The 21740-nt window shown below is 41.7% G+C and overlaps 1 long non-coding RNA gene across 1 annotated transcript in view; it reads right to left on the reverse strand.

The window, feature by feature from the left end:
- The window catches only part of LOC311519500, a 208062-nt gene that overhangs the window by 121053 nt on the left and 65269 nt on the right, over positions 1–21740 (reverse strand). The window lies entirely within an intron of this gene.

The raw sequence follows: 21740 nt of genomic DNA on the forward strand, positions 1-21740 counted from the left end.
AAAAGATATGCAATATGCACACATCTTTTCGGAGTTCCTCATTTGCCTCGCAGAGTCCTAGGCAAGTCTCTGTTGCACTCATTTCAAACCCTGTCAGCTACTTTCAGTTCAGATTCATTGCTCACCTGAATTCCAGAGGCTACAGGTCAGGTGGAGGACCAAAAGAGATATCTGTGAAAAAGGAAACCAGCTGTACAAACGTCCCTTACTGCTTAATAAGAAATGGCATCACAGCTCTGTGCAGAGGCGGGGGTGTTTGCCTTGATCAGTAGTTCTATAACGTCAAAGAAAAGTGGAAGTGGAAGCAGAGAACAAACAAATAAAATCTCTCATACAACTTCAATCTTGTACCCAAAACACTGAACACGAGCCGAAAATGTGTTATGAAGAAAGGGGAGGATTACCTTGTCATGTTTCTACTTACATCATGCAGACATGAAAAGAAACAAATTCTTATGATTTGTTGCAGAGAATTTACTTCATAGACTCTCAGCAAACGTCTCCCAACTTGAAAAAAAATCCCTTCTCAAAGTCATCAGCTTGCATACATCTTATTACAGAAGCCCCCAGACTGAAATGCATGCATTCTGATTGCCGGAGCTGGTATGCACATGTGTCATCTTAGCTGTTTATAGCCAATCTCTCATTTAATACATTTCATCTGCCAGTTTTTGCGGGTTCTGTCTGCTTTACTGGCTCACCATTTAAGTCCTTCTCTATAAATCACTCTGATATATAAACCACTTTGTCATCTTTTTGTTTCAGAACAGATGTACAGTAAGTAAAGGATGCTTCCAAATAGGAAAGAAAACAAAACACAGGCTGGAATAAATATGAAAATTGCAAAGAAACAAAATTGGTTTGTTACTACGAGCTGGTAGCATGGTAGGAAGTTAGCACTTCTAAAATGAGAGAGGGAGAGAATATTAAAAAGATCAAGCCCCTCAGGTGAGCATCAGATGTGAACATTTGTATCTTCCTGTTGATAAACAAGTAGAGGCAAGAAGCTTGAGAGCCCATCTTTTAGGGACTGCTGTGCAATAGAAGCCGCCAGGAGGAGTTCCTGTTGAATCCTTCTGCAGCAGCTCCTGGGATATGCACACTGCTGTGGCAGATCTGCAACATTAGAAGGGGGTGCAGAATGTGCTTTCCTCAGCACTGGGTCAGCTCTGCATAGAGACCAGGGCTCTGCCTCATCTTGCCCATCCCCACCCCCTTCTCAGATTCTTGTGCCACCATTAGCTGTGAGCAAGCACTACAAGTCACAGCTACAAAAAGAAGGGGCCCAGCGTGTATGGAGGTGACTTCCGTCAACCTCCATTGTGCTAGGGTGATCAGACAGCAAGTGTGAAAAATCAGGACGGGGCTGGGGGGGTAATAGAAGAAAATGCCCCAAATATCGGGACTGTCCTTATAACATAGGGACATCTGGTCATCCTATTTGTGCTCCCGCATAACATGATGCCAACCACACTTGGGAAAATGTCTGATTTTATTTTATACTGTAGGAAAGAGTTCTCCAGGCTGCCCAGCATTACATTTTTCTGGATTTCCGTTATACTATTAGGGTTGCCATTCTGTCATTAACTAAGGTATTTACTGCCAGGACTCTTATAGGGTTGACTTACTTTCACATTGCAAACAGAGTCATGCTGACCCAGAATGTGAAAATATCTATTACCATCATAGTGAATGGACAGGAACATAGGACTGGCCATACTGGAATAAACTCAAGGCCCAACTAACCCAGTATCCTGTCTCTGACAGTGGCCAGTACCAGATATGTCAGAGACTCAGAGTAAGGTATAACAACCCTGCAGTAGGCAGACGTGGGATAATCCACCCCCTACATTAGGTCTCATCCTGATCGCTGCTTGTTAGAGATCAGCTTAAACCCTGAAGCATGAGGTGTAATATCTCTTCCAAAATTATAACAACTCTGGATAGTCTTGTTATCCATATAAATCCCCCATCCCTTTTTGAATCTTGGTAAAAACTTGGCCTCGACAACTTCCTGCAGCAGTCAGTTCCATAGTCGAATTACTTGTTATGGGAAAACTATGTCTTGGCCAGTTGTGGTTGTTGTTCACATTGTGCTCAGGTGTAAATTCAGGCATTGAAAGCTGGAAGTTGAATCCAGGAAGAGAGCTCATCAAAAGTCTGAATTTACTGTTCACAGGAAATTACGACATTTTGAAATTTTATTTCATTCCAATTCAGACCAAAACCAAGTTTTTCAAAATTTCAGCAAGCCAGAAACTCCATCAAAATTCCATTTTGGAAACACTGACCCATGGTATTTCAAAAACAAAATATGCTCCCTGGGACCAAGGCAGATGCTGAATGAAATTGACATAACATGCCTGTCAGCCTCAGGGCTGCTATTCAGCTGTGAGCCCAGTGAAAGTGACAAGAATCACATCAATGTCAGTCAGCAGCCACCAGGGCTTCAAGTGTCTGTGGCTCCAGGGCAGCCTGGCCATGTGAACTGTCCTATGGCTTTCAGACTCCCAGTCCAGCTGCGTCCCTGGGCTACCTGACTCTTGGGGCAGCTTGCTCAGCAGGCTGAATGAGTCAGGCAGCCAAGGGGCCAACTAGCCCTGGAGTCTGGAGGACTTGAGGTCCCTGGCTCAAGCTACTCTGGAGCTGCAGATTCTGCAAGCCGGTCGCAGGACTTCTACGCTCCCACCTCCATGGCAGGGATCCTGACTCAATCAGTATTCTCAAGGCTTCCAGGCTCCCTGTTGCAGAGCCAGAAGCTGAGAAGCCAGGCACCCAAGCCCCTCTGCAGGGAGCCCAATCCCCTGCCTGTGGTTCATTTGAAGCTTTTGAACCCAGTACATTTCTGGGAAACATTTCTGACCAGCTGTATATCCAGCAGCTGATGCCCAATTCCTGTGCTAATCATTACTCTGTATTAAGAACATTATCCCTTCCAAACCTGGTAAATAAGAATCTCAGAACATCCAACAGCCCTTTACCCATTGCTACACTAGAAACAAATCATGGGCACTTAATGTTAAGGATAAAATTTAACATAAAACCAAGGGAATTCTGAGAATTCCCAGTCACTGGGAATAGATAGAAACAGTTTACTGGTTTCTGCTGCCTAGCACTGATTTTCCTCTGTGCACCATTCACTCTTTCCCAGGACTAGGATATTACTGGATTTAGATGGCAGACTGCTGCTGAGAAAACTACTTTTGGAAAAAGTTACTTTGCAAAGATGCACATTTTAAGACTCCCCTCACTGGTTCACCAGAGACCTAAGAACCTTAATCCTAACCTAGAGTTGCAGACAAGGCTGAAAATCCATCCTTAATTTACTCCACTGGGCACAAAGGGCCTGGTCCAAAGCTACTTAAGGTCAATGGGAGTCTTTCCATTAGCTTTAATTGGCTTTGGACCTGGACCAGATAGAGTTATGCAGCAGTAACAGAAAAGCCAGTTTCGATAATCTTGTGATATTTAGGCATAATAGTGTGGCATAAGTGCAGAATTTAATCTGCAACTTTCAATTTTCTTGCTGTTACTATTTTAAGTCAAATCATTAATATTGTTTCACTGTATTTTTGAGAGATTTGATATAATAGGGTACCAGTTTTTCAGGTCTTACATCATGTCAATGGACTCATTAAGATTTAGGTAGATTTCTTATACTGTTGTTCTTAATATTCTTTCATATCATATACTACATTGCCTACTTTACAAATATTTTTGTATTAGTCAAGCTTTATTATTTTATCTTTGAGAAACTGATGAAGGATGGATGTGCCAAACGACACGTATAATGGATTGCCACATATTGTGTCAAAATAAAGACGCATTTAATATCTTCAAACTGTGGACTGGTAACTTCACACATCTATAACTTTCCCAAAGCCTTCTTTGTTGACCCTTTTGTTATTGTGTTGGCTTTTTGTTTAGGATAAGATTATTTTTCTACTCTTTTTGTCTGGTCATTTTTCTAAATTAATATATCGGGAGAAAAAAAGAGGTGCTTGTCAGAAAACTGACAAATGGTTTATAGCCCTTTGTACTTTTGTCTCTACATTTACTTAAGAAACATTTTTGGTATGATATATCGGAATTTCACTGTATAACTCCCATTAATGTTAAAGAGAGTAATGGAAAAATTTCTACACAGTGCACTAAAAATTTAACCCTAGCATGAGTTGGGAAAACAGTCCTTTTAATTTTTAAGTAACATGAAAGGTTTTGAGAGACTTTTAAAGGAGATCCCACTGGGACCATACTAATCTACAGTCCTACTGCATCTGGTGGACAACCTTGATGTCATAGAAGAAAACATCAGAAAGTTAGAAACGTGCAAAATTTGTTCCACAGATTAAATTTAGTCCAAGTAAAGAGACACTGAGATACTGAAAAGAGTAAATGAAAAACAACATTCCTTAGTAATAAGATACTGATACTTTTCATTTTTAAAGACAAAAGTAAGGGTCTCTAGATGACCTACTCTTCTCCTTGCTAGACTACATTCTTTCTATGGTAGGGGAGAGTTTTCCTGAATCTTCTGCAGATAACATAAACCTGCACAAAAACCACAGGCTCTGATTTTCTGATCCAAAATTGAAATCAGAAGTATTAAGAGGGGATAGCAAAAAGAAAAGGAGTACTTGTGGCACCTTAGAGACTAACAAATTTATTTGAGCATAAGCTTTCCTGAGCTACAGCTCACTTCATCGGATGCATTCAGTGGGGATAAGTTTCCTACTCTTCTTTCCTCCTTCCAAAATGGAAAACAAAGAAAAGAAGAAAAGATTGTGAGAAAGATGCTTCGTTTGAGTCATTGTTGGACATGTCTGAAATCAAAAGCTCTTCCAATTCTGGTACTGAAAGCCAAATTTGTGTCTTATTTACAGCAATTTATTTATGCAGAGTTATACCACTGAAAGCAACTGAACCACTTCTGATTTACAACAATGTAAGAGATCAAAACCTGGCCCTAATGAACTCTTGATAGAAATGTTCTTAACCTGAATGCAAGACAGTCCAGATGAGTCATTTCTTGTAATAAGTCTGTGAATCTAATACTTCTTTGGACAGGTAATTATTGATGTTAATCCAACCCCACAACATATTGCGCTGATAGTTCTACCAGTGAAACTCTGTGTGGATAAAAAACAATTAAAAAGCCAATCACACTACAACTGTGGCAGCCTCATGCTTCTTAATAGCCATCTTAATAATAATATCCAGATAGCATTTCTATCACTCCATGGAACATGCCTCATACAAATCACAATTCTCTCCAGTAACTCATGCAGCACTGAAAGTGAGATGCCTGCAAAAAACTCTCAGGTGATCCTTTAATATCTGGAAACAGGTTGGTTGAGGTCAGCATATTTATACATAAATGGCCCGATTTTGAAAGAGAACTTCCATGTTTGGGGACATGATATTGTCCCCCCAAAAGTGAATTATGCCCATATGTTTGCCCTCACAAGGTATTTGTGCTTTTCTGAGCATTTCATTGTGGATACAAAACTGTGTCCACAAAAATGGAGGCCAAGTTGAATACTCAGGGCTCACATTTTACTTTAGGCCCTTACTGACATTTTGGGCCTTTCTAGAAAAATGGTGGCAGGAATCAGGCTATTCCTGAATAGGAAACAGATGAGAGAGATTGCCAGCACAGTGTGTAACAAGGGCAGTAGTGCCTGGAGCTATTCAAGCCTGGCATGGAGCAGCCAGCTCTGCTACATCAACAGCCAGCATTGATCTGAATGAGAACACCAGCTCACACAGTAACAGCCAAGGAACTCGAGAGAGAAGCTGAACTCAGCCTAGTAATTACTTGATTACAGAAAGGAAAATATCACTTATGGAGCAAGATGTCCTCACTGAACTGAGAAAGAGGCATACTGGCCTCTGTAGGAGTCAATTAAAAAAGCTTCAATATTTGTTTTTCAGACACTATGAGATACCCAGTGGTAATAAGCTCTTCTTGCTCTTGGCTATTGCTAGAAATGCTGTATCCAGTCGATGCAATGCAGGGTCCTTTTTTCCAAGAAAATTTATCATCTTTTATCTCTGGAGCCCAAGTCAATTGAAGTCAAAATACGGAGCTAGTCAAACTAAGAGGTCATACTGTATGTCTGCTCAGTCCACAGCAGAACAGAGAATAATCTTAAGTACCTCACAAAGCTTCTGAAGGTGCTTCTCCTGCTATTCAAAAGCCCCACACCAATATGCCAGCCTCCAGCCAGTTTGTGCTGAAAAGAAATGAAAGGAAAACAGAGCCTAATCACTTGTGAGGATAGTGTGGAAACAGATCTACTGCCTCATTTATGGACAGTACATTCACAACACAACAAGTGACTAAGAAATAAATGCTATTTTGTGTTCATTTCATTATTCACTTAATTAGATAGTAAGCTATTGGAGCATGTTATGTGGTGTTGCTTTTGATTATAGCAACGAGGACTGTGAGAAGAATCAGTTTGTTTCTCCAAGTTGAGGTTTTGATTCTTTTGTGAACTGTGTCACATTCAACCTTGGGATTAATTTTGCCCTTGATTGATTTCAGTGAAAGTTATGCATAAGCAATCTATGGAGCTGCACATGTGCAGAGCCAAAGGCAGAGTTAGCCCTTTAGGGTGGGATTTCCAAGAATGCTCAGCAGTGGCCTAACTGCTGTCATTGAAGTCAACTGGAGTTCTACCATTGACTTCAATAGGGAGCAGAGTTAAGTCAATGCTGAATGTTTGTGAAATTGCCACCCTTTATTTGCAACAGTTATACCTAATATGTCTTCACATAGACTTTAAGGTCAGAAGGGACCATCATGATCATCTAGTCTGACCTCCTGCACATTGCAGGCCACAGAACCTCACCCACTCACTCCAGTAGTAGACCCCTAACCTCTGGCTGAGTTACTGAAGTCCTCAAATCATGATTTAAAGACTTCAACTTACAGAGAATGCACCATTTATGCTAGTTTAAACCTAGAAGTGACCTGTGCCCCATGCTGTAGAGGAAGGGGGAAAAAACCCAGGATCTCTGCCAATCTGATCCAGGGGAAATTCCTTCCTGACCCCAAATATGGCAATCAGTTAGCATCTGGGAAACACCCACCAGTCAACATACTTCCATGTTATGATAGGACAGTGTTTGTAATATAACTCCTCATGTCTGTAGTCCACCTGGGATGCAATTTCATCACAAATCAACAGATGATAGTGAGGAAAGCCAGAAACTTCTTCTGTGGGAGTGGGGAAGGAAGGAGGAAAGAACTGATAAACTTGAGCTGACAGTGGTTTCTCAGCCAACATGATGAACAATCCAGCTGCTCTTTAGCTCTTAGAATCTTACATATTTGCATCACATCCTTTCCCAAGATTATCATCTAAAGGCAAAATCTGCCCTCAGACACACTTGCAATACACTGTGACCTCAACAAGATGTGCATATGACTCTGAGGGCAAATTACAACCCCCAGACCCTCACATGGCTGTAGTTGTTGTACCAAAAAATAAAAACCAGCAGGATCTTATTAAAGGGAAAAAGGCAAAATACCACATTTATTGTGAATACAGAAAGAATCATAGTAAGCAGTTAGTTATAGCTATAACATTCCATTCAATCTCATATTTATTCACACATTCATTCATACAAACACACACACATACACACCCACACACACAGGTTCTGCAAGGTTGTTATCATAGTTACCAGCCTTAGAGTTGCTCATGCCAAGCCACTGGCCAGGTGGCCTGGACATGAGGAGGGAGCAGGGCCTTGTCAGATGCTCATCTGATGCTCCTGGAAGTTGGTTTGCAGAATCAGACCCCCAAAGTTCTCACTTTTTAGAGTCTATTTTTATAGGAATTTCTTCCTATGCCAGTCTATGGGAATTGCTTCATCATGCTGTTGCTGAATCAATCAGCAGATAGCACATTCCTGATGGCTCCAAGATGTTATCTTGTTCTTTGGTTCTCCCATCCTTGAGGCTGTTGGGTGGATTCCAGTCTGCCCTCCGGGGGGGGTCCTCTGGTTATTTCCACTTGACGCCTTCTTCAGCCGATGGACACTGGATTCTTAGGCTGGCACCTCCCTGATCATTCAGTTATTATCCACACCAAGCATCCATCCACATGCATCCTCTATCTCTATTTTAATCACAATTGTTAATACAACAAAAGGGTGGGGAGTCTCTGGGTGCTGTTTCTGTTGTTAGAGTATTGCTTTGAGTCTCTCTCTGTGTGAATTGCTTTGAGAACAGACTCTGTCTTCGAATGTACTAACACAATTAGCAGCTTGCAAGTTTCACACATAGAGGGAGAGAAACAGCACCAAAAACCAAGAGACCTCTTAATTAGTAATACCCTGGAATTTAAACTCTGGGGAATCAAACTCATTTGTGATTTTAATACAGAACTTCTTTAATATGATCCAACATAGTCACTCATATGGTGCATCATCCTAGTTACTCTCTTCTGTGCCTTTTCCAGTTCTATCAGCATTTCCTGGAATGTAGGACTTCAAATGTGCACAGTGCTCTAGGTGCAGACTCGTCATCTCATGGTGCAGAGCAGTTAAGAGCCATGTTTATTGTGACTCAACACTTCTAATGGCCCAGCCTAGATGGCATCCTCTGTGGTTCACCCTGGATCCTTAAGGAAGTTATAACCTAGCTACAATGCTGCAACTAAAGGATCTACACCCCACAGCAAAGAAATTACCTTTAAAAGCCATTTGGCAGGAGATGGGAAAGAGAAGGGAAAACTGAAACAAAATTGGAAAAAAAACAAACATTTGTCAATGATACCTAAGATGTTTCAAAGGGTTAAGCAGAAGCACCTTGTTAAGCCTGTAGCTTTCTGAAATTTCCCAGGAAAGCGAATTCAAGGTGGCAGACACACAACACAGACAGACAGTTTCAGCAGACAGAGTGGGATCATTGGAGCAGCTGCAGCTGTGGGAGAGATGAAGGAGTTGTGGCCAGTGGACACAGAGAACTGCAGTTGTACGGCATTTTTTTCTTGGGAATAGCTGTGAGTCCAACCTAGGCAAAAGTCTCCATTTTTAGGGGTATGCGGTGGTGGTCCATTCTTGATTTCTGTAGCCAGGGTCACTGCAAGCAGCCCACGAGGAGATTCCTCCCATGGAAGTAAGTGAGGGGATTGTATACACGGAGGTAAGAGCGGCCAATGAGGAGCAGCTCTGAGTTTGAGGGAGATCCACTACCAGTTACTTCAGCGTACCCAGAGTTGATGAGGCAGAGAAAGGGAGGATAAACAAGGGCTTTGTTCTGGAGTTCCTGGAAGATTTGGTTCTCATAGATGGCTGGAAGATTTGACGTGTTGTGCCTGCTGTACGGGCAAGATCCCAGGTGCTGGGCAAACATTTAGATGCAAAATCTAGTTTTTACAGACTGGATATGCAACTGGACAGTATCACATAAAACTTAGCAGAAGGGGCTGTGATGAGTTAACTACATCTACTAGCAATGATTATGGCCCATCAACCAGCCCACAAATGTTGTTATGTATCCACCTGTTCCCTTGCTCAGTCTAAAATTATGGATTTCAGAACCTCCCTTCCTAGTGAAGAGGATGGATTTGTGGGGAGTTGGATATTATCTTCTAAGAAGATGAACTTTGAGACTGCCCTACCTCTGGTCTGATCCCTTCAGGATTTTGTCCCAACTCTTCTACGACGATTGACTTTGAGGTTACTCTACAGGATACTGTGAGCTTGAAGATAGGTATTACCCAGAACTAATACACTAACTGTAGCATTTAATTTGATTGAAATAAAAAGAAATAGGCCACTAACTGGTCTGCCCTTCTGAACATATTTAACAGATCCTTCAAAAAAAAAATCGTAGCCAGGGAGACAAAAAGATTCATCTTTGCTAAGCCAAGTTTCCTGTAATCAATCAAATTGCTGAAAGGAACTCTTAAATTCCAGATCATGCACTTTGCTTTTGTGGTCATGAGTGTTCTGAGATACATTTTGAATAATATTTTAGTTGCTTTGAATGCTTATTTGCCTCCATAAGGATCCCCCTATTATAATGAACCTATATGGGTAGAGTTAGAATCTCTTACTAAGATGTTCACTGGAAATTATCTAGCAGCAAATTTTATTCTTTTAGGTCATTTTAATGCTTGATTGTTAAATCTATCTGTAACCCTTCTGCCCGTCAGAGTTGGCAGCAACAAGGGCCGGGTTCAATATCTAGGGGTTCCATTCCAATAACACAATGCAAACCGGCTCGAGCCCCCACCCAGTGACCTGGGACCAATATATACCACCCCCGCTGGGCGCCTCCAAGAGGCAATACTTCCCCTCTCGCAAGCACATAGTCTGAGTGTAGCAAAAGTCTTTTAATAACAGAGAGAAACAATGTGGCATTATGTTGGGGAAACACCACCAACAGGATTCATAACACAACCCATGAGCAAAAACAACCCCACCCCAGGCAAATTGGGGCATGCCCTTTTCCCTTTGGTTCTTGAGTCCAGCAACCCCAAATCACCCAAAGTCCCAAAAGTCCAATGCCCCAAAAGTCTCTGTCCCTGGTCAGGGCAGCCCCAAAGTTCGAAAGTTTATCGGCGGAGCTTTACCTCCCAATCTGGGTGGAAATGGGACGGGGGTAAGAGGCACCTTACGTGATCTGAAGCTGACCGCCCCATAGCTCCATAGCGGCGCTCCGCTCCGCCAGCCGCCCCACGAACTCCTTCGCTCAGCTGCGCTCCGCTCCGCCAGCCACCCCACGAACTCCTTCGCTCAGCTGCGCTCCGCTCCGCCAGCCGCCCCACGAACTCCTTCGCTCAGCTGCGCTCCGCTCCGCCAGCCGCCCCACGAACTCCTTCACTCAGCTCCACGGCCCACAAGCAGCTCCTGCCATCCACACACTGCTCCGCGTCGAACTGCTTCACCAGCCGTCCCGCAAATTGCTCCACAATATATCTTCAGGCTCCCCCACTACTTAACACAACACTCAGTGATTTCAGCTCTTAGGTGAATTCAGCTTATAGTAGGGGAGCCCCAGTGCTGGAGCACTGTCAGCCCAAAGTGAGCTCAGCAGCCTATAACTAGACTTCTAATGAAATCAAAATTAGCTCTGATATTCCACAGTGGAGAGAGGAGGAAGTGCAATCAGCATGTAAGGCCCTCACTAAGGGGCCCATGCCACCAAGTATTAATACTTGTCCCCAGCCTCTCTCCATTCACACAGTTTTGGAACCCATGACCCTTGCCTAGCGAGTGCTACTTAGTTGATGGTGAATCCCTCCATCATAACAAAAGGCCACGTACAGTTCCAAGCACAGTTCCCATAATCAGGGTAATAGCAATTTATTCTTCCTGCCCCAATAACAGAGACACTGGGGATCCCACAGCAGCCAAAGTGACCATTTGGGCAGCTATGGTCTCATTCTAGGCGTGGTGGGTGTGCCTATGCAAATGAGATCGGCCCCTGAAGTTCTTTTCCACAACTTGCCACACCTCACCACCAGATGTCAGGGTGGAGCTCATCCTGACACTGCTTACATATCAAGTAATACATTCAATGATGGGTTGTTGTCCTTCCCCAAGGAATTCTAAAGATAAAGTAATACATTCAGCAGGCTGGAAATTTTTGGTGATTTTGGACAGATTTAGGCGGGCAGTTCTAAATGACAGAGGCAGTAATGGAGGTGCATGATTGATTATATTGCAGTTCCAATTTTAAGTTGGCTTTAAAAAAAAACAAACTTTTCAGTGGACCTTAAATCTGATAGGGACCATAAACTGCTTTTGGTTCATTTTTGCCCCCGGACCTGATTATGACAGTTGATCCTTGTTGGACAGTATCTCACTTCTAATTTTGAAACCTTATAGGCAAGGCAAGTTAAATAGAATCCATTGGTTAAAACTAAAATTAAAAAGAATATCTCTCTTTTAGTTATTTGCTCGGGTTAAAAAAATCAGGGTTTTGATCTTAGTGATGCAAGTCTATTCCTTGATGTAATTAACACTATTACACATCAACTACAGGTTAATCTCACTACCAGAAACGGTTATTCTTTCCCTTGAAAACATAAAATAATTTGGTACGAAACAGATAGCTTTCATCATAGAAATTGCTATATATTATGGCAAGGGAGGTCAGGAAAGATAGCTCACAGGATTCCATCCATAAGCCCCACTCCATCCAAAAGCTAGTTAATTTTAGAAAGCTTTATAAAAAAATGTTGAAAGGAAAAAAAGTCAGAACCATCAAGTGGCATAGTTGAAGGAATTCGAATCTGCTACCAAAATGACAAATTCTGTACATTTTTAAAATTGGTAGCAATGGGTTCTGAGAAAATCAGAAGTAATATTGAAGCTCAATTGCCAAGCATATTTGGGAGAAACACTTTTCTGTCCTTTATAATGATAGGCCATATATTAACATTTTGGCTTTGGTAGCTTCCATTCCTTGTTCCCTTCCAGTCACGTCTGCAGAATCCAGTGAGGAAGTAAAATTTTTAATTTAATCAACAGCATTGTAGTAAAAGGCCAGGGGAGGATTTTTTTATCCCTGCAGAAATAATTAAGGAGAACATTGACTGGTGGGCACCTGTTTTAGCTAAACTTTTCTCTAATATAAACAATACAGAGATTTCCCCCTCAGGATGGTTTACCAGTATTATCATTCCACTTTATGAAAAAGGGTATAGGAATGACCTACGGAATTACTGCCCAATTAGTTTATTGGACATTGCTTTAAAAATTTACATTCACTATCTTTTGGAGAGACTAGAGAACTGGGCAGGGAAAAATAATTTATTTGCTGGTTTCTGAAATGGCCGTTCAACTACAGATAGCTGCTTTATACTTTTTTATTTTATCTACAAATGCCGCTCTCCTAAGGGGGAAAACTGTATGTAGCTTTTGTTGGTCTAAAACTGGCCTTTGATTCAATTGATAGGGACCATCTGTGTGGCAAATTGGAGATTGCTGGAATAAATCCCCAGTTACTTTTTCTTTTAAGAGCTCTTCACAGTGGGCAGGATTAGAATAGGTCTGGATGGGGAATTAACTGATGCCATTCCAGTTAAAAGGGGTTTAACAGAGCTGTCTTTTAGCCTTTTTTCTTTTTAATTTTTAGATCAATGATGTTATTTTAGTATTAAAAGGAGTCTAGTATTTTCCCCCTAAAATTATGTCTGTCTTATTATATGCAGATGGACAGGCAACTTGGCTGTAGGCAAATTGAAAGAGTTGGACTTGAAGGGTTGAATCGTCACTTGGATTTCTGGGTTGATTAAATTGGGGTCCACTAAGAAAGCACGGATAGCCGAAACTTGTGCTCCGGTGTCCCTCCACGCAGTGACCTTCTTCCCACCCACACTCACAGTTTCCCTCTGCTCCAAGGGTATCTGGGCCTGAGGACCTCTGGGGTGAACTATGGAGACAGAATGATCCCTCAGGACTGGAAGTGATTCAAAACAAATTTCTTTGGAAGATTCTTGGTCTCCCAAATAACAACACAGCTGGGCTTCTTAGAGCTCAGACAAGCACAAGTTCTGTTCTGTCCAAAATAATATTAATTTCTGGCTTTGTATTCATAGTATGCAACCACAGCATTTGTCAAGGTTATGTTTTGAGGAACAGCTCAGCAGGACTTTCTCACATAAGTTCTTTGGTTACAGCATATTCAAAATTCTTCGCAATCTCTAGGTTTCTGAGAATCAGAAATGATTAGATTTAAGTTTAAAAATGTGAAATTCATAATCAAGAACAGAGGGTATTAACAAGCAATTAACAGCAGTTGTTTCTATTTCAAATATGTCACCTTGGGTTCCTCTTGTTAAAAAAACTCATGGGTATGCCAAATATTGAGCCAGTTTGTGGATTTACACGCGAAGGAGGGTGTTTACTGCTCTCCATTTCCAATCCATGCAGACAGCTTACTAAGAAGGTTGATATACTGGAATTGAGAAATGCAATCACCTCTGTCCACACGGCTTAGGACAGATGGAAGATCTACCCCACTATTTATTACATTGTAATCTGTATTGCCTTTTGAGGTCAAAATGGCTTTCCATGTTTTTGTCCTGGATGCCTTTTTCCACGACCTCTCAGAAAACAGAATATTTGTTAGGAACTGACAGTGAATCTGTGATCTAAGCAGTGGCCTTATTTACATGGTCAGCTGCTAAAATAAGCAAGGGGCAAGTGGCATAGTGGTCATACATGGATTAATGGCGTATGTTTCTTTTAACCTGTATTTACAAGTATTTTAATAAGTTATAATTTTGGATTTAGTTTTTAAGTTTCATTGTAATAGTTTTTTGTTTTCTGTGCATTGGCACAAGGCTAAGTCACTATTAACAAATTAGAAGTAGTTAATAGTACACCCTCAATCTCTTTTACTGATCCAATGTATCTTTTTACCTACCCCCTTCCTTTTTCCACACAGTCCACATTGCTTTATGATTCTTCATGATAGTGAAATAAACTATCTACCAGTCAAGCCCCATTTCATCCAGGATCTTTTAGATCTTCAGTTTTGTGCGTCCCCTCTCTTTGGTACTGACTGGCCCCAGATTACTATTAACTGCAAGTGTTAATATCTTGCTAGGTGTTCCCCTTCTCCCACTCTGAAGTATAGTGTGAACAGGACTGGACCTGACACTGATCTCTGAAGTCCAGCTTCCTGCCCAGTGGGTAGCAATTTACCACTACTCTGATCTTAGCTACTAAGCTCCTTTTTTATCCAGTGTATAATTTCACCATCCATATTGTACTTACTAACTTTATGTACTTGCCTTTTTGGCTGGTATTATGCCTCAAAGCCCTCTTGAAGTCTAAATATATTAGGTCTACTTATTTACCCCCGTCAGCTCTTATTGACCATCTCTCCCTCTCAAAGAAGCTAATTGGATTTATGAAGCATGACCTCCCCTTTATAATCCACACTGGCTTTTTTTTTTTTTACCAGTCTGTACGTGTCAACATATTCTCCAATTTTACCTCCAGTTACTGACTCAAATCTTTCCTAATTCCAAAGTTAGACTTGCACATCCATAGTTTCAATCAATCATCCTTTAATCACACACACACACACACACACCCCTGCAGAGAAAGGACGAGAACCCTGTTTCTTCAGCTCCAAAAATCACAGGTCTCTAAGGAGAATTCCCTTATCTGGATGGAGTCCCTAGACCTCTAAGTGGGCCAGCCACTAGTGAGTATCAGGATTCAAAAGCTAGGATGTTACATACTCTTCCAAATCAGACCGTGCTGATTCCAAGCAAGAGAGGTTCACAAGAGTGGTACCTAGCTATTGGCTCTGAAATCAGTCACACAGATTTCTCACAACTTTAAGGAATTGAGAAGGAAGTTTTAACCATTCTGGGTGCCAATGGGCGGCTAGAACCTCTGGTCCCTTTTATCTAATCTATGGTTTCTTAGAAATGTGGGCCAATATTTTTAAAAATAGGGTCATAAAGTTAGGCTTCTCAATCCATATTTTGGCATCTAAAAAAGTGGCCCTACTTTCTAAAGTGCTAAGTGACCAGCAGTTCTCACTGACTTCTATGGGAGCTACTGGTCGTTGGCACCTGAAAAATCACTGATTTATCCCACTTACTTAAGTGTTGAAATATGGATTTAGTTTCCCATTTAAAAAAATATTGGCACTGAGGTTCATGCTGGTCCTTTAATAAAGAACTACTTCGTAAGGAAACCCCAAACCATGCAATTTCATCTGATTTCTGCTTTTGTTACCATCCTAAACCTAAGGCCAGGTTTGCAGAAAGATTTGCTAATTCACACACCTCCCAGTGAGAATGCACAAAGCTGTGAATAAACGTGGATTGGTATAGATGTGGGTGAAAATTCCGCAAAAAGTGGTGGTTTGTTGAAGTTTCAACCTTTAACTAATGATGGGCTCAAATCAACCACTTTCCCCCAACCATACAGATATCCAAACATTATTTGGAACTGGATCAGAGATTGCAGTTCAAATTGATCTGTAAAATGGGCCAAATCTTACCAGTCAATCTTTACACCCTGAACTTTGCATGTGAATACAAAATTACAAACCCTTCCACTTTACAAGGATTTTGGTTCTGACTCTTCTGTTGGGAGCCAAAGTTCAAATCCAGAACTGGACAACAGATCTGGAGTTTTGGTTCATGCCCATTTCTACCTGACAGCAATCCACATTTGACAGTTCTGACTATATTCTGGGAGTTTGTTCTAGAGTCATCTCTGCTTCCATCGTTCATTGTTACTTCTGTTTCAATAGTTTCCCTTCTCACACAGCTTATCTTCCCCACCACCCAACAAGCCATTACAATCATATTTCTGTTTCATATTTTCCTTCCTCCAAGCCAATCTGCCTGATTTAAAGAAGTCATTCCATTTCACAGCAATATCGGCATCTTCTGTTACCAGTTTCCATTCAATATTCCCCCAAAGGGCCCGAAGTCTTTTTCATCAACCTCTTGCTCCTTATACTTTACATTTGTAAAGCCATTATTATTCATCTTCATGTCTCACATAATTTTCCTTTCATTTTCAATCTTGATTTTCTTGATCATTTTCTTACCTTCTTTTTCTTTCATATTCTATGCCTTCACTTTCAGTGCTAACCCTTCTGATTTATCCCAGGGGACACCTTGGAAATGAGATGTTAGCTCTCAGTGGAATTTCCCTGGCAAGACATTTTAAAATAAATAAATTATATATGTCTTGCCTGCCTTTCTCCCAGCCCTGATTTCCTCCTGTATTTCCCTGGTCATCCATACTGATCATTTTCCCACCTCCTGAATATTTATTTCTTAACCGGATACATATTGTATATGCTGAGTCCCAGGTAATTTTCCTTTGGTACTTTGTACTCATTTCAACTTCCCAATGTGTTTTATTCTGAGACATCCACATCTGTATTACTGCAGAGACGCATATCATTCCATTTGTACAAGAGAGCCAGTATGACTATAGGTTATAGCAGGGGGACTGCAAATTCTACGTTCCATGTCCGATAGACTGAGTAGTGCAGGACCAAATTTTCACCCCTCCCCCGCCCGCCATGGAAAATCTGAGTAAATGGGCTTTATGCTGTGGATATATGTGGAGGATGGGGGATCAACTCCTCCTACCCCCTCAATATAAAGACAGGCTAGAGTAGCTATGCAACAACTCTGTAGTTTTTATTGCCACCTCTATGCTATGGTAGCCAGTACCCTGTACCTCAATTCACCCACCAGTAAAAAAGGTTTGGAAATACTACAGTCAGGAAGGATTTGTCCCTCTGTATTTTCCAGGACTGGAGCCTAATGTCTTTGAGCTAGGACATTAGGACATTTTTAAAAGGAGGATCCAGATTTATTTTGGAGATGAAAGTTGCCTCTCTTGTTCTACCCCATCATCTCAGGTACGGCCCCTCCCCCCATGCTCTGTGATTCCAGAGCTGCTGAATTTGCCCCCGGAACCTCAATTTACATTGAACAATGTTCTATCCCTGATGGTTGTGAAGAAAGCCTTGAAAGCATACTCAAGTGTATCCAACACAGTGATGTCTGCCTGAGCCTACAGACAGCCTGCAGCACTAACCCTGGGAGGTGAACTGCTCCCCAATCTGCATCTGAGGTAAAGAATGAGGAGAACGAGCGTGGCAGTGAGCTTGTGCATGCAAAAGAGACAGCTGGGTGGAAGGAGTGAGAGCGAGAGAACACAATTATGCGACAGGCAGAGTGGGGCAATTGGGAGCATGAGCATGCACACAATGGGCGAAAATGGAAGGAGTGAACAAATTGCCTTAAAATCTTATAAAATACATTAAATAACACCTGGTATTTCAACATTTTGCAGGGAAGCAGAAACTTGCCCCTCCACGCTGCCCCCACTTTTTTTATTGCTTCCCTACAGCTCTCCAAAGCCTCCCCCTTTCTCTTTGGCTGGCTACATACTCATACGTGACACCCTTTGCTTGCATATGACTGAGCAAACTGCTGACGCACCACAGAGTCTACATATCCCAGTATCCACCTTGTGCCACAGCCAGCTGTTGCTCTTTATAGATTGGGGTGGGCACATCTCCATTTGGAGCCTGATCCTGGAAGAGGAGCAGAATTTCTGGGAAGGTGGCACATGCGCCCCACTTCCACTGAAGTCCGTGGAAGTTGAGGGTGCTTAGCATAATACGGGATTGGGCCTTTTTTCCCCACATGGTGCATTTTGGTCACTGTTGCTATAGACTCTAATACCAGGCTGCATGCTAAGCTTCCCCCCTTGCATTGTGTTCCTTGTGCAGTTGGAGGGAAGCTAGAGCCAGGCAGATGACAGATCGGCAGACTGCAACGGAAGGGCAGTTGCTCTGGGATTTGGTTTTGCACTTTAATAGAAGCATTATTTTAATGGATGCCGACAAAGCGACAATCCTAGAGCAGCCGATTACAGATACAAAAGTAACCGTTTAAAATATACAGAGTGTAAAGACAAGAATGATCATCACGAAACACACATCTTGGCTTTAGGGGTGGTTTTGTTTGTTTTGGGGGTGTGGTTTTTTGTTTACTTGCTTGATTGTTTTGTTTTACCCAGCACCTTTGCCTCCTTCTTATAGCTAAGCAGGGCTGGCAGCCAAACAGTCCCATGGCAATGATAATATTGTATCACAAAATTTAGCTTTTTTAATGTTATATCAGTCACTTCCAGTCCTTGGAGTGAATAACATTGTAAATATTACAACAGGAAAATTCTGTATTGTCACTGGCAAAGGATGTAATATACTGACTGCCTTTGGAATTGGATAATTCGGAACGATATAATGTGAATGTCATGATGATATTAAGGACTTTCATATTGAGTGAATAACACAAAGACAGTAAAGAACAGAGCTGGTAGCGCTGTATTGTGTCATTATCACCTAGTTTGAATGAGTACGCTCGTCTCCTAAATTTTGCATGTTATGAAGAGCAATTTTTTCCAATATATACATTGAACATTTTTCCATCAAAGAAATGGCTCAGTTTTTCCCTCAGGGAAAAGCACAATCTGCGAGGAACCAAAGGAAAAAACCCTTCCCAAGGGAGACATCAATATCTGGTGGATAGGATCCCAGACTGGGAGTCAGGAGGTCTGAGTTTTGTTCCCATCTCTGCCATTGATCACATGCCATACGACTTTGGGTGAATCACTTCATCTCTCAGCTCCTCATTTCTACCAAAATAGAGATAGTGACACCTAGCTTTAGATCCCAGCTATCAGATCAAGAGTTTAAATATTATAATTGTTAAGTATTATAATTCATTAGTTATTATAAATAGTAGACATATTTTTAACAAGATCCTCCCTCATCAGGGATACCCAAATGACAAAAAGGCCAATTGTACGTTTTTATTATTATTATTATTTTGGCATTCCTCTGCAGCATGGGGCACAGGTTACTTGCTGGTTTGAACTAGAAATGGTGGATTCTCTGTAACTTGAAGTCTTTAAATCATGATTTGTGGACTTCAGTAACTCAGCCAGAGGTTATGGGTTTATTAAAGGAGTGTGTGGGTGAGGTCCCATAGCCTGTGATGTGCAGGAGATCACACTAAAAGATCACGATGGTCCCTTCTGGCCTTCAAGACTACGAGTCTAAGACCAAATGCTGCCCTCCACTGTGCAGTAGAGGGAAGAAACCAATGGCTGAGTGGCACTCCAGATTCTGTGCTGCTGGTACTGTAGTGTGTGGATGAGCCAAGATCTGTGATAAGTGGTCCAGTTGTCCATTTGGATTTCTTCCTGCCATGAAAACTGGCAACCATGTCCCTTGGTGTCTAAGTCCAGTGCCAGGTCAACCTCCAAGGGGTGATGCCACAGTGTGGAAGAAGCCCAGAAGTCATGAACCTTCATAGGAGTGACTTCCCACTACCTTCTAAGACTTTTCAGAACAAATAGGAGACCAATGTCCTAAAAAACAATGACAGCCCCTGGACCTCATCTCCACTGCATCAGCTGTTCAGTGGAGCATGGATAGTGGAGCATGGACCTCAGAGAAAGTCAAGCCTTCAGTGTTCTTTTACTCTGTGGATTCATAGGAAACACTGTCTACACTTCTCTGTGAACTTCAAGTCCCCTTTTTAGGAGACAACCTCACCAGTTTCCAAAGGATCCCAAATATACATGGCTCATATGGAAAGGTGGCCACTAATTCACAGGAAGCAACCATTCCTCAGCACCCTTATTTATACATGCTCTTCTTCTTGGCACAGCAAGGCAGAGCATATAGCTCTGTAAATGGCTTGATGTCTTGATTTAATGTGAAGAGGTGGAAGCTGAAAGGAAAAAAAATAAAGGCCATAGAAAACTAAAACTGTCATCACAATTCTTACTTTTTTGGAGTTTTCCCATGTATTTCTAGCTCATTATTATTAGTGCTTAACAACAGCCTGCATTAAACTAGTGCTAAGTAGCCCCAGCCACCGCTCCTATCAAAAAACTTGGAACTACCGCAAGAAAACCTTGTTCTCTCTCAGCTTCAGTCACTGCAATGGACTTTCTGAAGTTCCATGTTAGCCCACAAGGGCTGAGCAATGTAGTACCAAATACATATTAATGGAAGTTCTGAAGAGGTAAGAGAACAGGAGGGGAAAGAAACAAAGAACAGAGGTAAACAAAGAAAAGAAGGTAAATAGAAAAAGGAAAAGAAGGTGATGTTAGCACAATGTAGGAGGAGAAGAGGAAGAGAGAGATGTGGGAAAAGGGTGATGGATGAGAGGACTTATAATGCAGCATGACCGTTTGCATGGTAGGGAAAACAATTACAAGTGCAATAGTTTTGAACTAGCCCACCCTGGCCACTCAGCACTTTCAGTCTCTCCAGGATGCACGTTCATGCTGAGCAGGTTAGAAATGCAAGGTTTAGTTTGTCTCTTTCATGCCCTGTCCTTCATTCACTTAGTGGCAGTACTTTTCAGCTTCTTTTAGTGATCGCTCTGTATCTTGTCCAACAGTGTGTTTGATTGAGGGGGTTTCCAGGCAGCAATCAAGGGGTGTGCACTCTTATAGTAGGTGGCTCTCACTTCCTTCACTTTGACTTCTGGGGTCATTTGCTTCTCCTGTATTCAGCTGCAGCAGGAGTGGAGTCGAAGTTCAGGATCTACAGCAAGGGCCGACTCACAAAAGTAACATTGAAAACTGTTGCAAAACTATGCACCTCGGACTATATTCTGATCTTAGTTACACCAGTTATGCCTATGCAAGCCATCTTATGTAAGATATTATACAGCTAAGAGAGAAAAGGCCTGATCTGCAGTGACTTATTTGCTAGGGAAAGCCCTTGAAATGCCTCACTCCGAACTGTTTTTGTTAACAAGTATTGTAAGGTGAAATTCTTGCCTGTGCAGTGGGCCATCTTAAAGCCCTCACCACTTAGGTCCTCAAAATAGGGTGTAAGTGTGACTTAAGTAGTCCATAGCCTTTGGGCTAGCCTTCTGCAGAGGGGAGAATTTAACTCTTAGTTGGATTTTGAACGTTGATAGTTTCCAGGGGTAGGGAGCTAGAAGACCTGTGACACCATTGGTATGTCAGAAGTCTACAGCATGACCATGCTGAATATCAGCTTTCTAACTTTGCAGAAACGTTGTAAGTGGAAGGTTAAACTGATACCAGGGTCTACTTTAAGGGGTTTTCTGAGGAGAATGGATTTATTAAGGTTAATGAGTTAGCAACGCAGACATCCATGGTTCCATCTTTACCAATCTACATAACACCCATGTCATAAATAAGGAAAAAAATGTTTT

Source organism: Lepidochelys olivacea, assembly GCF_965140295.1.
Source record: "Lepidochelys olivacea isolate rLepOli2 genome assembly, chromosome: 4".
Classification (NCBI taxonomy): domain Eukaryota; kingdom Metazoa; phylum Chordata; order Testudines; family Cheloniidae; genus Lepidochelys; species Lepidochelys olivacea.